Source organism: Penaeus monodon, chromosome 29 (genome assembly GCF_015228065.2).
Source record: "Penaeus monodon isolate SGIC_2016 chromosome 29, NSTDA_Pmon_1, whole genome shotgun sequence".
NCBI classification, from domain to species: Eukaryota; Metazoa; Arthropoda; class Malacostraca; order Decapoda; family Penaeidae; genus Penaeus; species Penaeus monodon.
The window spans coordinates 29,288,761-29,289,029 of NC_051414.1; positions in this window are offsets into that span (position 1 = coordinate 29,288,761).

Here is a 269-nt window from a genome sequence, read left to right on the forward strand (position 1 = left end):
CTTGAACTAAATACCATAACTTTTATTATCCTTATCCCCAAAATAGGGGGGGGGGAAATCACAAATGGAGCAAACACATTGCCCATTCAATATTCAACAACACTATTACGGCCCCTTTTTTCCTTGTGAACTTTCTTTACAATAAACTGCACTACATTCCTTCCTTGTCGAAATCTGCAACGACGGTGCAATCAGCATATTCCCTTGCCCGATGAACCAAAAGCTGCTTCGACATCCAAAGCAAGAACCTTGGCAATTCCTGATTCACT